At 44.7% G+C, this 16,338-nt stretch overlaps 1 protein-coding gene across 1 annotated transcript in view; it reads right to left on the bottom strand.

Annotated features, from left to right (window-relative positions):
* Positions 1-13,664, bottom strand: part of LOC101620783 — a 123,789-nt gene extending 110,125 nt beyond the window's left edge. The window contains exon 1 of the mRNA XM_004683581.2: positions 13,625-13,664. The gene's annotated coding sequence lies outside the window, so the exon portion shown is untranslated. The remainder of the gene's footprint in view (positions 1-13,624) is intronic.
* Positions 13,665-16,338: the final 2,674 nt, after the last annotated feature.

The raw sequence follows: 16,338 nt of genomic DNA, 5'->3' as shown, positions 1-16,338 counted from the left end.
ACTTAACTTTAAGCCCCTGAAGTTCTGTTCTTTGTGATTTCGTCTTCATATAGAAAGGTTGAGTGAGAAATGCCAGGAACTCAGGAAAATCAATGCTGGGTCTAAGGCATCGCTGACTTTCACTGAGCTCTGTTGGGCTGTAGCCTGGAGCTGCTAAGGTCAACACTGGAGGCAGCATCTTAGGCTGCATAGATGACTCCCACAAATGCCAGCCCCTCTGGCCCCAAAGAGGCAGCCTCATGCTGGAAGATGAGCAAGGGTGCTCTTGGGACCCCAAAAGCTCTCACCACCACACCTGCACCTGAACACAAGGGCTACAGTCATCACCATCCACCCTGCAGTGAAGCCCTCACTGGGCCACCTCGTCCCAGTGTGTCTATCAGACAGAAATCTGCTCTCAGTGAAGGATGTGAGGTGGGCAGTGGGAATTAGAGTCCCAGGCCAGGTATAATTACAAATTTCAAACTGGCAGCCTCTGCTGAGCGCTCTCAGCCCCAGTTTCCTCCCGTAGTGACCATAGGATTAACTACTGGGAGGCTGGACTGTGCTGGTTCCTTTTCAGTCAGTCTCTATTTGCAGACCCTGGGGAAGAGGCACCTCCCCATCTGTGGGGCAGGGGGTGCAGAGGGGATGGCCCACTTTCCCACCAAGGGCTGGGAGGCCAGGAGGGTGATGTCGGCATAAGCAAGTCTATTTCCGCCTGCCTCCTGAAAACAACTCCAACCTCATTTTGTGACCTCATCAAAAGAGGCCTCGATTCTTCAACTCTAACACAACACATAATTTTCTCAGTCCTCTTGTAGACCCCAGAAAAACTCACAATTCAAAACTATTTCTGGACTATATCTGCCGCTATAGCAGCCATGCGCCATAGGGTGAGGTCAAGCTAGTGAACACTTACCACCCACAGATCTTTTTCACAGGGATTAACCCTAAAGTAGGCTTCCATCACCCCCAACGAAATGTTTGCCCTTAAATCAAAATTCTCTATTTTTCTTCTTTGAAGCTTCAGTATAGGTTTCAGTCCATTAAGTGCATTCTGCATTTCCATGTTGTTATCAGTGGAATCATCTGCCCTCCCAGTTTTAAGTCCTTGCTGTTACCAGGGGAGCAGGGCATCCAGGGTAAAGCCATATGCTCTTAACATACAATTTCCTTTCATGGCCAAGTCACAATACAGGGGAAGCATTTTTACATGTAAAGGTTAAAGGCCGAGTTATGAAGAGGCAGGCACGGTAGGCTCTAGGCAGGGCCGCTGCCAAAGCGCATGAGGTAATGTGGATAAAATATTGGCACAGGGCTTGCTTGTTTGGTAGCGATCCTCGTTACTAGTGTGCAGTTTGATCAGTGCAGGGCCTACCTCCCTCCCTCCTACCATTCACATGTTCACATCCAAAGCCCAGTGTAGCCCCCGGGGAAAGCAGACTCAGAAGATTCGTAACCTCAGGTAAGGTCCGGAATGTACATAGCCTCAATTTCCCCATCTGTAACGTGGGATAGCAAGAATATGTCTAGGACTAGTGTGGACAGTGAAGCTAAAATGACATGTCTGCCCAAGTGACTAACACAGCGGGCTCCTGCTATATGAAAATTGATTATCTTTGCAAAAGCAATTACTGGGCCACTTGCTGATTGTCTCAGTAGAGGATATGTTACAGGGTGGTCCATAGGAAAAAGGGAAGTTCCAGATTCCCTACCTCACCCAGAAGGAGGGTGGAAGAGAGGAGAGGAAAGAAGGGGAGGAGAAAGGAGGGGAGGGAGTCTGAAGAAGAGAGAAGGAAGCAGAAGGAGACCTGAGGAAGGCACATGGAGCAGCAAGCATGTGATGAAGAAACCATGTTTGTTTCTTGGCCCTGGATTGGTTAAAACAGATGTGGGTGAGAGACCCATAGGGAGGTTGGCTATGGCAGTGTTTATATTGATTTTGATTTTGTTCTTTTCTTCCCAGACTTGTCTGCCCATTCCTGACCCTTTTCTATGGGTCGCGGCCAGAAGGTGCTTTTGACTTGTGGTGGGCTTTCAGGCCTTGCTTTGGACCAATCCCTTTTGAGTAGACTTTTGCCCACAAGGGGATGGGTGACTTCAGGTGTTTGATTTAGAAATTATATTCTTTGTCTTTTGTATTGTATACTCACTGTATTAGAGTTCCTTTTCATTAAAGTCTTATCTGTTTTGCCTTGATGCGGCAGATGGCAGAACCTTTTTAGAGCAGGCACCTTTGGGGGTTCAGTGGTGCCCCTCTCTTCCTGCCCTGTAACAGGTTGAGTGTGGTATGTAAGGTCGGGCAGTTATCAGTGGGTTGCAGTTATTCAGGGCAGCCCCACTGCCCTCCAACTGGCCCATTCCCAACCCCCATATGCATGCAGGGTGCTGGGGGGAGGAGGTTAGGGGAAAGCCACCTCCTATATGAGTAAAGTAAGTATACATAAAGTAGACTTTATGATGACTATGATATTTACGATCTGCGGCCCTAAGCAAGCCAGAGGGTCTATGAAAACTTTACTTCACTAAGGAGGTTGTGAAGATCAGATAGGTAAATGAAAGAAGAAAATGACTTAAAAATTAAAAATCACCAGTCTGGTATCCCCCACAGCACACACAAAGCAGCCCCCAGTGGAAGAACATAATACAGAGTATTGTGTTTAGTGACATAGCACAGCTTGGTGAGGGACTGCAAATAAAATTCTTGTTGGCTAACATCATCTGTCACCCAGCGTAGTCTCACTGAAACCTGGGTTGGATGAACACCAAACACTACCAAATCACGTCAGACCACCAAACACCACACCATTTTCCTCTTTGCTTCCTCCCACAGTTATTACACCAAGCCTCAGCTGACCCTGACTGGTTTTGTTGCTTGTGTTTCAGGCCAAGTTCTCTGTTGGGATGAACCCCAGGGCAGGAAGCCCATGTGGTATGGTTACCCGTGAAGGGCTGGGTTCTGGAAACTGAGAACACACAGCACAGCAAGGACTGAGTGGGTTAGGTCCCCTAGCCCGAGAAGGTGGAGGAGTGTAGCACCCAGATCGAATGGCTAAAGTTGAGCAAAGAGTCTTCAGAAAGAATCCTGGGTAGTCCCAAGTTTATTTAAAATTCCCTCCCAGTGCCATCTTTATAATTTTCTATGAAAGCCAGATTAGATCATCCTGCCCTGCTTTTAGAAGTTTCCGCAACAGATGGAGGGCCACAGCGCTAGAAGGAAGCCCAGTTCACATCCGTCTGCATTCGTTATTGGCCCTGTAAGAAACGCTATATGTTATCTTGAGCCTGTTTGTTTTTATCTGTCAGAGTGGTTTATTGTTAGGGAAATGTGGTGTCAGCTGTCTCTTCCCCACCATCAAAGCTGCTTCATTAAAGTTAATAGTGTTTGACTTGCCGAGATCTCTTACGGGGTAACCCAAGGAAGCCCGGGTTGGCTGTTATTTTTCCGGCAGTAAAGGCACCAAATGGATGCAATAACTGCACTCATCTTTTAAGAAAAAAGAGGAAGAAGAAAACTGTTGCATGACTACATCAAGCAATGCACCTTGAACTCCCGAGACTAACTCCCCTTCTGATTGGGGTAGGGACCAAACTAAGCAACTAGGGTCCCGACGCTGCCACTCCAGCCTCTGGAGCCTGTGGCTTGTCACCTCTCCACTTGGAACTTCAGTTTATTTATCTCAGAAAAAAGGATGATGGCCTAAAAGGAAACCTCTTTTTTTTTCCTCAACTGAAGACTAACTCTATGGACAAAGTAATCTTACAAGGAAAGCCTGATCTATAAAGCAGACGAAAGAAAACTTTTTTCTAGCAATGACATCAGAAGCGGACCCCCTCCCCCCCCCTCACTTCCCCTCCACAAAATCCATCTTTACCGCTCCCCCAAGGAGTGCTATGCAACCTCTGAGGGCCACTACCACTACCCAGGACTCCCTGGGAATAACAGTCAGGTCACCTGACTGCTGGTTCCCAGACTGTGTGCTTGGCCACACTCTAAACCAATGCATGGCATGAAATACGCAGCCACTACAGTGACAGCCATTCCTGACTTTCAGAGGTCCTTTCCATTTCTGATATTCTGTTTCCTTACATCCCCAATGTGTTTGTCAGGTAACTGCATCAGTTTTAGATTTGAAAAATACAACTATTTCATGGGTTCTCTTTATTAGCTCAAGTGGATTGGAGTTAGATGTAGACTTGACAGTCTTCAGACTATTCAACAGTCACCGTTTTTCAATCAGACCATCCTTTGGTGTAGAAAATTATTTCACTACACTCATTATTTAAGCTAGCCTGAGAACCACTCTTGACGTTCTTTTTATTAATCTCTTTTCTATTTCAAACCCTTCCATCAGACTTTCTAAAGGGCCCCATTTGCACACTTCCAGTTAGAAATGTGTTCCTTTTTGGTTCATTGGAATTCTTCAGAATGTCTGGCACTGAAACATATTGGCTTTAATTAAAAGGCTATGATTTCTGTGAATTCCCATTAAGCCAGTGAAAGAAATCTGCATTTCAAAAATACAGTTAACACATTAAGATATAGTTGTACTGAAAAATGGTTCATATTTTAAAAACTACTTAAGCAGATGAAACTAAGCTGCCTGCAATAAAAATATGTTCATTTTTTTTTTGTAAAATCCTTCACTTCTAAATAGAGGGCTTAGTTTAGTACATATGTGCCCAATTAGCCATAAAAACTCAAGTAGACGTGAACCATGCAGGCCGCCAATCTGCCTGTTGATGTTAAAACACAGATCCTATTAACAGGAATGTAATTTAAATGGTTAAAAAGTGATAAAGTACATAACTAAAATCTGATAGGGTTTGAAATACGATATTGCTGTACACCGATGACAAATCAGTTTTGAATTATGACTCCAGCAAAGTTTGAAAGAGCTCAAGCATGTTAATTAGTGATCCACAAACTCAAGAACTGCATTAAATTATGTTATGTGTTATAGTCAGTCACACCTCTTTGCCCTGGAGCAAAAACATACGCTCTTTGCTCTCAGAGAAAAAAAGCCGTGTGAATTCTAGATCGTGAAGGCCCTAGAAACACCTGACATAACTTTCTCCATTCAGCTTACTCACATTTAAGATGTGATATGTTTCGAGACAGTTTCTCAAGGAACAATATTTAAGAAGATCCATGAAGGGCACAGCCATCCACTACTTACTGGGGAGATGCATAAAAAACAATTAACACAGTCACTTCTCTGCATATCAGTGACCCTCAAACTCTGCAAGAATCTGTCCACAGAAGCATGGGGAAGTTGGTGATAATGAAGCAATGGGAGGAAGATGTTGGAATAATTTATTGCTTGCTTTATTAAAGACAAAACCGGGTTTATAGGCCTAATTTGTCATTATAAAATAACAGCATATACATTTTGGACATAGATGTGAGCTCGGCTCTCATCAAGACGCTTACAAATGAATACCAAACCTTGTGTTGAGTATCAATGCTCCAGCTGCTTATGCAATATCAAAGGCAGATTATCCTTTATAAGCATTTATACATTTATACACAAAATCTAAATTTGAGTAGAAGATAAACTGAAATCCAATTATCTCAATTAGCTGTGGTAGCTCAATGGCTACATCATCCTCGGAATCAGCTCCTTACAATTTCTGGTTTTCTATTTCTAGGAAAATGAAAGATACCACAACCCCATTCTCCAAGTACCAAGCCAACACTGTCACTTTAGAGGATAACTAAAAGTAGTGTCCCCTGCCATTAGACCAGGTCACTGTCAAAATGACCAGACCCAGGTCTGAATAATGTGGTTTGGCTGGTGTCTTTAAAACAGCTATTTTTCTTGGAGGAGAGAAATTAGCATGTAAACACTGGTGAATCAATGGGTTTGCATGAAGACTAAGAGTAGTAGGGGTAAAGATCTCCACGCAAAATTCATCAAATGTTGCTGCAGCTTTATAAGAAGAATAAAAACGTGAAGTTCAATAATGAGATCCTGCCACTGCTGGCTTTCCAACCAAGCTCAGATTCATTCCTTCCTCAGCATTTTCTGCTGTAACACTTCAGAACAGCAACAGCTCTTGCCGGGACCCTGGCAGTAGCCTCCTAACTGGTCCCTGCACCACAAGTCTCTCATCTTTCACAAAGTTGAAAGGTTAATCTCCCCAAAGTCCAACTTTGATCAGCTTACTTCCCTGATCAGAGAACTTGAATCATTGGTTCCTATTACCTGTCAGCAGACTTAAGGTCATAATCTTTAGCCTGAGATTCAAGGCCCTGGCCTCTTCTTAACATCATTTTCCAGTCCACCCCAAAGAGCGTTCAAGGCCTATTCCTCTCTGAATGTCGCTGTTCATTCCATCTCAACACCCTTCTCAGTCAAAACCTTACCATGTTTAAAGGCCTACACAAGAAAAATTCCATATTTTCTAGTTAAAAAAAAAAACCCACAAAGAGCAGTTGCTGGCTCATAAGACTCCACAAATGTTCTTTTATCATTGTTGTTGCTGCCATTTGCCAGGAAGTCATTAATCTTCATAGATAAAATAGTTCCATCCTCCTATGGGATTTAACTGTAGCTCTCGTATGATCTGTAGTTACATCTTATTTCCTTTAAGAGTTATTTAAATATTCATTTCACCTCCTCTTGTAGACTGTGAGTTTCTAGAAATAATATTTTTCCATTCACCATTATAGCCTCCATGTCAGACAGGCTATAAGGTCTTACACTTAATTATAGAAGAAAAATGTTCAATATCCCAACAAGCCACATGGGGGCATGGTTGAGCCACTCTCATAGCCTACAATCCATAATAAAAGTTTTAGAATTGAGAAAATCCCTTGAAATTGTATATGTAAATCTATTTACAGTAAAGATAGATTTATTATGTATGACAACAAATCTATTCGTGTTGACATGGAAAGACAGATGTAAAAAAGTGACTTTTTAAAAGCAATAACAGAATTGATACGATGCAATCTTTGTAAAATATCTATTCTTAAATAGAAAAAAAAAATTGGAATAATATCTACCAAAATCTTAGAAGTTGTTATCGCTGGGGGAATTAGGGGGAGGTTGAGAGTGGAAATATGGAAGTTTATATTTCCATTCTGCACCTTCCTGATTTTTTTTTTTTTTAAGATTTATTTATTTTGTGCTTACAGAACTGGGGTACAGGCCAGAGGCTCAGGGGCTGCAAGAGGCTTCACCAAGAGACAGAGTGGGGAGCAGAACAGGCCGACTGACGAAGTACACTGCTGAGGGGAGCAGCGGGCGGGTCAGGAGAGGTGGTCAACTCCGGGGCAGGTGGGGATGGAACTATGCTGAAGTGGCTTTAGCTTCTCAGTGCTGTGCTTTAACCCACTGTGCCACCAGGGAGGGCCCACCTTCCTGATTTTTTAATGGCCACCATATATGAACTGAATAATCAGAAGAATTAGAATGACTTACTTTAACAAACTCTCAAAGCAAAATTGTTTTATTTCTCCGGTCACCTCATCTCTAATGCCACACTTGATGTATTTAAAAGTAAATACACAACATTGGAGATTACCTCATAGATAAAAGCAAGATTCCCAAATTCTCTGGTCCTGGTGCCTTTTGTCTCAGTAATGGCACTTATGGGGTGAAATACCTAAGTTTCATTACTTAGTCAAGTCCAAACAACTTAGTAGGCAATATGTCCTAACAATTTGTACTACTAAAAAAAAATCTATATAAATTTAAAACATATATTCTTAAGTGGTGATAATTAATGATTATTAATGCCCATATACCTATGGGGCACCCTATGACTCCAGCTTTGGAATCAGATTGGATGCTGCACCCCTCATTTCCTATCCCATACTGATTTTTATCAGGCACTGGGTTTTTATCACAGTAACAATCATAAGCCCTACTTCACACACACACATACAAAACCACATCACTAGGACAGTACTGTGACCCAATGCTGAAACTATGAACATCTCCAGCTACTGGTTCTTGAGCATCTCTTCACTCAAGCATTTAAAATATCTTATGGCAACCTAGATTTTAGTCAGCACCCCAAGGCTCTTGGTGCACAAGTTGGGAGCCAATAGATTTAAATGATTAAGCTGGTTCCCTGGCAAAAAAGGGGGCTAACTCATTAAATTATGCTTGAAATTATTCCAACCTGCTAACTCAATCTAAAAACTTTTGTTTTCTCTGACCCCAAGTCTTCTGGAAAACGAGGAAAGGACGCTATGAGGAGCTGGGCTTTGCTCTGATCTCTGGCAGTTTGCAGGTCTCCCCACCCCGAGTGTCTACTCTGTTCTCTGCGATTTAAATCTAAGACTAACAGCAGCCTGCATAACTGCACGTCCTGCAACAGTCCAGACTCTGCCATGGTGTCTGGGCTGAATTTCGACCAAACTACATACGTTTCTCTACCCAAATGACTGAAGTCTTGCAAAGATCTGGGAATGCTTGGAGTGGGGAGAAACTCTAATACTGAAACGTTAACTGCAAGGTTAGCCCCATCTCTTCCCAAAAAGGCAGTTTCTCCTGCCAGGAATCACTGGTTGTTAGCTCTGGGATTAAGTCCTGCAAGTTAAGTACGGAACTCCTACTACCTAAATCCACTTGAAATTGGAATTAAAAAGCAGGTTTTTTCTTTAAAGTTTGATGAGCCAAATTTCACAACTTGATTTAGTAAAATGGTTTGCAATTTTCTGTCACCAACTCAAATGTAGTTAAAATAAAGCCAAAAGGCATTCCAACTTATGTGAAGGCAACTCTAGGCAGGGACTTCTGAAAGAACTTATTTAGGACAGCTGGGAGATGAAAATAACTCAAATTGCCATGGACAGATGAATGGATCAACAAATGTACATGTACATGCAGTGGAATAATATTCAGCTTCAAAAAGGAAGGCAATTTTGATACATGGTGTAACATGGGTATACCTTAAAGGCCTTACCCTAAGTGATTTAAATAGAAGGACAGATGCTCTGTGAGAGTCCCACTTATATAAGGTTTCCAGAATGGTCAAATGCATAGTCAGAAAGCCATATGGTGGTTGCTGGGGGTGGGACTTGGAGAGTTACTGTTCAATGGGGACAGGGATTCAGTCTGGGCAGTCTCAGAGGTTGGAGGTAGATGGTGGTGATCGCTGCCCAACAATGTGAATGGACTGAAGAGCACTGAAGTGTCCACAGAACATGGTTATGTACATTTGGCCACAATTTTTTATAACAACAGGATGACTTTCGGGCAAAGGGAGTTTTTAACTGGAACTTTGTCCTTATGTCACTTGGAGAGCTGGCAGCAGGCCTGGAAAGGAATCAATCTGAACGATGTGGTGTTAGATAAGGCACATGATGTTTCAAAGCCCAAGGACAAAGCTCCATAGGAAATGAGGTCTAAACAAGAGCAGCAGCCGAGCACCAGTTAGGGGCACCATGGCCTTCAGATCTTGGGAAGGAAGACAGAAGTGTTTCCAAGAAAATTCCAAATTTTCCTACAATTTTTCAACTTTTCAGGCACAAGTGTGAAATCCCAATCTTCTTTTCAGAGTTGATAATGCACTTCCCATGTGCTGTAAATTCAAGACATGATGAAACAGGACTTAGAATAGCAACTTGAGGCGACAGGCAAATGCAGCCTGAGGGGCCCAGTGTTGTGGGCAGGTGGCTGACTGTGAGCAACTGCTGCTATTAAAGGCCTCCTTGGTGGCACAGGGGGTAAGACACAACACTACCAAACTATCACTGGCCACTGTGACCTGAGTTCGATCCCTGGCCAGGGAGTTGACCCACATGGCACAGCAGACCTCTCCTTGCTTCTCCCCTCAGCAGTGTATTTCAGTTGATCTGCTTGTTCTGCTCCCCACTCTGTCTCTGGTGAATCCACTCACCCCCTGCTCCTCTGGTTCATACCCTAGTTCTTTAGGCATAAATAAACAAATCTTTCAAAAAAAAAAAATGAAGACCCTGTAGTTCCAGAATACCAGGCTACCTCCTTACTTATATGCTGGGTCTGCTGGTACATTTCAAAGTTCTGAGGAATATTTGGAGATGAAGAAAGGGGTGGGGGAGTTGTGGTCAACTATATGACTAAATGCTATACAACACATTCTCTCCAAAGGTCCAAAGCCGAGGGTGTAAAGCTTGGAACACCAGCTTCCTCAGATCCTCACCCCCGGGTCTTTTTCCCTAATGCACCTAGCTTCTCCTACTTTTAGCCTCTCTATTTTGTCAGCAGCATCCAATTTCCAGTCTTTAGAATATTCTTTTATTTCTCCATTTGTTGACACATTCCATCAATATAAGTATCTCTGTAAATTCAGCTCTAGCCAGACCTCTTCATCAAACTTTCTTTTTCTATCTCCCCAGGCTAACTGAAGTCCTTAGAACGGTGGCTCTTCACCATCTCCTCACCAGTCAGTAGATCTCTATTTTCTTCCCTGACACAGAATAAAACACATATGAATGGCATTACATCTTATATGCATCTATTTTGAATGATTTCCTAAGTAAGAGACTGAGGATGATCAGCAATAAATTTGAAATCAAAGGTTGGACTGGTGATTTGCCAGCAGTCATTTCTATATCCAGCTTATTTCTGTATTTTGGGGATACCCTGATTCACACAGGCAATAACAGTGTGTGACTTTATGTGAATGGACATGGCTTAGATACAATCAGTGATACATAAGAAAGCCACAGACTGCAATTAAAACACATACTCTGAATTAAATCCCAACTCCCCTATTGAACAACTCAGAATATAACCAAGTTATTCAGCCTCAGTTTGCACATCTGGAAATTGCAGGGAGGAGATAATAATTCTCCCCTAATATCATTATCTTCATCTTATAGATGAGGAGTGTAGAACGCTCAGTGAAATTGTGGATGGAGACTTTAGAACTGGAATCGAGGCAGGCACCCTCCTGAGTCCATGTTAACTGAAGCAAACACTTCTACAGAACACATTTCACACGCAGGCTTAAAACACAGTTTCAAGGGCATTCTCAGGCTTCATATTTGAATGAGTATTAATTAAACACCTACCATGCGCCAGGCACCAAGTTGGGCACTGCAGAGATCAAGGACAAGCGGCATCCTTTCTGGCGACAGGCAGTTCCCAAAACATCTGGTCCCTCCCATCAACTCAGCCCACTCAGCATGTAGCCTGTGAGACCCTGGGAGCCTTGTGTGGCCTTGAGGAGAAGCAAGCTGGCCCAGGCACCCCACCTTGGTGCTGCCCTACAAGCTTCTCAACAACAATCAATCCCCAAGGAACAACCGGGAAATTCCAAACTTTTCTGCCCCCACTCCCAGGCTCTTCCTCATCAAGGCTTCCTCCAAGAACTGAACCACGTAGGAATCTGCAGGAATCCATGGCCTTTGCCAACAAGCAGGCCAATCGCAGCCTGTGGCCCAGCCCACAAGGAAAGGCCTCAACTTTAGCAGCATGTCACTCCCCTAATTATCCCCCATGCCAGGAGTCCAACAATAACAGAGCATCTTTCACCAGCATGCAGCCAAGCACTGGAAGTGCTAAAGGGTCAGGGGGTTGCAGCCAACAGTCTCAGCCTCTGGGGGAGAATCCCAGCGCTTCTCTAATCCAAAATTTTGACCCAAAAAAAAAAAAACATGATGCTTGAGGCCCCAGCTGCATCCAGGGCCTACTTCCCAGGGCTGGCCTGGGGCGCTGTGGGTGTGGCTATAAGAAGGGCCAGCAGGTCAGACAGCAGCTGCCCCAAGTCACCCAGGTACAGGCACTGGAGACTAAAGCACATTCACTTAGTAAGTGCTTCTAGGGTGACACTCTACACTGCAGACTATTTTTAAAAATTAAATATTAGTTCTGACAGACACTAGGATTGAAGCCTTATGGTTTCAGGACCTAACAGCAAGCAAAACATCAAGGTTCCTTATATTATTGAGGTGGGAGGCAGGCAATAATCAAATTAATGCTTTGGAGAAAAAAAATAGATCCTGTGGCATGGGAGTAGGCTGTGAATGGTATTTAAACAGAGATGTGTAAGAAGAGCTAGCAAGGCAAGGGCAAAGCAATTAAGGCAGAGGAAACAAGAGAAAAACCCTGGGGTCTCTGTTCAAATGCTGAATGGGGCTTTAAGAAATGCTTGATGGAAAATTAGTCCTCTCCAATTTCTATTAGGAGGTAAAGTGACGGTTACTTTCTTTATTTTTTTTTTAAAGATTTATTTATTTATTCATATAGAACTGGGGTACAGGCCAGAGATGTGGAGGGTGAGAGGATTTACCAGGAACAGAGCCGGGAGCAGAACAGGTAGATTGAGGAAGTACACTGCTGAGGGGAGCAGCGGGCAGGTCAGGAGAGGTCTGCCGCGCCATGTGGATCTCCTCCAGGGCGCGGGAATCAAACTCATGCTGAAGTGGCTTAAGCTTCTTAGTGCTGTGCTTTAACCGCTGCGCCACCAGGGAGGGCCCAGACAGTTACTTTCTTAAGAGTGTAAACATCAAAGTGCTCTGTAGTAAAGAAATCTGTCCTTGGCTTTAAAGGGAATAGCAAAATAAATGTTCATGGGTATACATACATATATGTATGTATGTATGTATGTATGTATGTCTCACAGGGGTCTTTAAAAAAAAGCCTTTCATGTCCTTTATCCTTTAAACTTTTACAATATAGGTTGAAAGCATGATACAATCTTTAAATTCCAGTTCATGCATTGGGAGATCTTTTTTCTCAGAACTTATAAAGACTTCCGTTCTGTCGAGATGTAATTGCTTCCCTCATTCCAGAATTTGAAATAAGAATTCCATGTACCTCTAAGCGCAACTATGTTTTTTTAAAAAAAAAAAAAATGGGTGCACATAGATTAGGGCTGTGGGAGTGTAGGAAGGAGCTGTGGTTGTTTTTCAATATTCCCCTTTTTTGTTATTAAAACCGGGAAGAAATGAATACATTGTGCACAACTGTGTAATCTCCTTGTCCTCAATGTTAATAAATGTGTTTTTAACTGCTGTTTATATCCCATTTCTAACATCCCTACCACCTACATCCTCTCCAGGCTACAATTAAAGTTGAAAAGTGCAGAAGGTCTTTACAAACCCTTGTACAGTGAGTGCATCTGCGCACGTACACTCCATGTGCACTCTGCCTTCTCTCCATGGGCAGGATTTCTTAGGGATCCTTGAGGTTCACCAGGCCGTATTTCTCCCTTGGCTCTTATTAAAACCAGGTGCGCATTAGGCGGGCGTTTGGGGGACAGAAAAACCTCAGTTTGGCCCAAAGCTCCCCCTTCCGGTGTGTTTTCTAGAGCAAACTGCGCACGCAGAAAGCAGGCAGTTTGCCCACCGGACAGACGGGGGTGAACAGGCCCGCGGCCCGGCTGTGCCAGGGCAAAGTGCACACGGGCCAGAAGCGAATATGGGGACGTAAAGATCTGCGCCCGGGGACATTTCTGCCCCCCGCCACGCCGCAGCGAGGGCCGCGCGCTCTCACAAGCCCGCAGAACCACAACTCTCTCCCCAGCCGAAAAGGAGCGCGAGGAAACTGCCGGGGCGCGGCGCATCTGAACTTAAAACTCCAGCGGGCACGGGCCAGGCTCCGGGGCGAGCAGAGGCGCCCCCCGGCGCCCCGAGGTCAGGGCTTCCCCGCGGCCTGGAGCGGGCTTCCAGAACGTCCGCGAGTCGCGCAGCGCTTACCCTCGGCGGCCGGTGTCGCTCGCGCCTCAGGGAAGGGGCGGGCCGGCGGGGACTGATCGGGTGACGTGGCGACCTGGGACGCCGAGCGCCCTGCGCACCCGCCCAGAGCGCAGCGTCGCTGCCTGACACCCTGGGACGGGGCTGCTCGGCCGTCGACCTTGAGCCCGAGAGACTAAGCGCCCCTTCAGCCACGGGTGGTCTGAACTACAGGGGCCCCTGTGCATCGAAAAGGCGCCCCAGCACCCTCTTCCAGCTTTCAGTAAAACCCGTTAGAACTTCACCCTACTCAGCCTGAACTCAAGGGCCGGCTCAGCCTCTGGGTTACCGCTTGGCTACTTGTCTGGATCAAAGATTTGGGTATTGGCTACTGGGGTCTTTAATCAGACTTTAACAAAGAGAGGAGACAGGCCTTCAAATAAAGAGGACATTGTTAGGGGGAAAAAATCAAGGTGCAGAGAGGAGCTGAGGTCCCCAAAATTGCATGTTCAAATTTAAGTGCACATTTCCTGTTCCTTCTACCCCAAAGCAAGCTGGCCTGTTTTGTCATTTTCTCTGTTGGTTGTAAAGCCCATTACTAGACTCTCTTTAACCTTCCAGCCAAGGGCCTTGCTTCCTGAAGAGCTTAGGGAGTTTTAGTTAACCCCAGGAAGGAGACATGGGACAGAAAAGAAGGCTAGAAAGTTCTGCCATCCATATGCTTGCCTGACACACTGCCCTTCATAAAAACCATCCAAAGTGGCTCAATCCCAAACATTCTTTGAACTTGGTGCCTTGTTTGATGGCCGGGGTGGGGGGCTGGAGTGTTCTTAACCTTAACCCCAAGATTCTCTCACAGATAACAAGGGAATTCCAGAGGACTTAAAAATTCAAGCAACCTAGTAATTTCTGGCAAAAGACTGAGTGTTTCGGCCCTCCCTGGTGGCGCAGCGGGTTAAAGCACAGCACTGAGAATCTAAAACCCGCTTCTGCATGAGTTCGATTCCCGCCTGCCCCGGAGGTGACCACATGGTGTGGCAGACCTCTCCTGACCCGCCCACTGCTCCCCTCAGCAGTGTACTTCGTCGATCTGCCTGTTCTGCTCCCCACTCTGTCTCTGGTGAAGCCTCTCGCCGCCCCTGGGCCTCTGGCCTGTACCCCAGTTCTGTATGCACAAATAAATCTTTAAAAAAAAAAAAAAAAAGACTGAGTGTTTCTTGAATTGTGGTCCATCAAATTCTAACAGGGTCCTGGTTTTAGGTTTAGAATTTCTGGCCTACAGTACAGCTGATGAGTTAGATGAAGAGGGAAGAGGCCCTGAAATCAGCATATTAACAAGCTAGCTTTGTGACATTGCTGCCTATTAACTTTGAGAATTAGTAGACTAAATAGGCAGCAATCGCACAAAATAAGTTTACAGCTTTATTTGAATTCGCTGAAAGTGCTTAGTTTGTGTTATCTTGAGATCATCCTCACAATTCTCAACCGTGTTAAATTTAAGCATTTTTTGTTTGAGTGGTGGTGTACACTCTGGTAACTTGCATATTTTTCACATAGTCTAAGAATTGTTTTTTCTATGTTTTTCCAGTGTGTATGCTTTGGGTACTTACATTCCACAAATGAGTGAAACCATCTAGTACGAATCCTTCACTGTCTGACTTACTTTACTTAGTAGAATCACCTCCAGATCCATCTATTTTTGTTCAAAATCTACTGTTGCATCTTTTTTTAAATGATTTTTAAAATAATATAATAGGATTTTTTTTACATCATTTTGTGCCTTTTTCCATCTCATTTGTAGTCCCGGTGGGCTCCCCATCACCAAATCACCTGTGTGCTATCACCATAGTCCAGTGCACTTCCCTCCCCCCACTGCTGGTGATCCCATCCCCCATTAGTTTCATGTTTTTACTAGCTGAGTAATATTTCACTGAGTCTACAATGCAGTTGTAAGAGGAGCACCCTGCCTCCTTGCTGAGTAGTGCAGTGGAGTTAGCCAGCTTCGCATACTGGTGGCATTTGGGTTTTGAAAGCCGTGCCTGTTTTGAAAAGGCACCAATCATGTGAGACTTGTGCTGCTGTTGGGAGCAAGGGGAGGAGTGAAGAGACCAAAAGGCCACAAAAGATGGGGGAGCAGACCCATTCAGACAGTCTGTCCCGGGACTCTCACCTGGAAGAACCTTACTTCTGGCCTCCGATTCACTTCCAGTCACTGGTTACCTCTCCTGCTGGTGCCTGAGCCTTTGGCACTGCCAACCACCAGGGCTACATACCTGGCTTTGCCCAACACCTCCAAGAGCTGTCTGCTGCTGCCTGACCCTCAGCACTGCCAGTCAGCCAATGCTATGGGCCTGTGCCTGGCGTCTCTCAAGCTGTCTCTAGTCGCTGCCTACATTGCCGTCCAGGTTGGCCCCCAGATTGCTGCTGGTGGCTGCTGTGATGCCACCTCAGCAGTGTCACCGGTGATTACCTCCAGCCACCACCATGAGTTGGGTTCTGGGCTTAGCAATGTGCCACAGACTGCAGTCTTTCACTGCATCTTTCTTGAGCAGCTTTTGGTTGGGACTACTGGGCACTACAGAAGCTACATGGGATAGGACACATGGCCATTTGTGGCTTTAGAAACCCTTTTTTTTTTTCATAGCTCCCAATTCCCACCCACCCCCACCCTTGTAACTACACTTTGTTGTTTTGAGTTGTGTCTTAAAATTGTCAGCATATAAATGAGGAACCATGAA

The sequence above is a fragment of the Condylura cristata genome, unplaced genomic scaffold (genome assembly GCF_000260355.1).
Source record: "Condylura cristata isolate star-nosed mole 26May11 unplaced genomic scaffold, ConCri1.0 scaffold00015, whole genome shotgun sequence".
Lineage (NCBI taxonomy): Eukaryota > Metazoa > Chordata > Mammalia > Eulipotyphla > Talpidae > Condylura > Condylura cristata.
The sequence above is the reverse complement of the archived record's forward strand: the minus strand, read 5'-3'. Positions and strand labels throughout refer to the sequence as shown.